We start from the raw sequence: 465 nt of genomic DNA, 5'->3' as shown, positions 1-465 counted from the left end.
CGGTCCCTCCTCCCGTCCCTCCCGCCCCCTCCGCGCCTGGCCGGCATTCTCTCCGGCCGCGCGCTTCTGCAGGTTCCTCTGTCCCTTCCTCCTCCTCTCTTTCTCCTCCTGCCCTCTCCGACCCTCCTTCTCTCCCGCTTGGTCCCTTCCCTCTTGCTCCCATCTTCCCTCCGCCCCAGATTCAGCCTCCCTTTTCTTCTTCTCCCTTTTCCTCCTCGGTCTCCCGCATCTCGGTCTCTCTCTCTTGTCCCTTGTCTCCCTCTGGCTGTCTGTTTTTCTCCCCGGTTCCTCTCGGGTCCCCCTCCCTCCCGCCCTCCGGCCCCCAGCTCCCGCCCGCCCCCTCCGCGCGCCCCTCCCGCTCCTCCCCTCACCGCCGCCGCCGCCGCGCGCAGCTCCCCAGTAGCTCCCCGAGCCCGCGCCGCAGGAGCAGCCCGCCGCCCTCGCCGCTCCCCGGTGCGCCCTCGG

Source organism: Orycteropus afer, unplaced genomic scaffold, assembly GCF_000298275.1.
Source record: "Orycteropus afer afer isolate SDZICR_OR568_19922 unplaced genomic scaffold, OryAfe1.0 scaffold00031, whole genome shotgun sequence".
Classification (NCBI taxonomy): Eukaryota; Metazoa; Chordata; class Mammalia; order Tubulidentata; family Orycteropodidae; genus Orycteropus; species Orycteropus afer.
Note: the sequence above shows the minus strand (reverse complement) of the source record.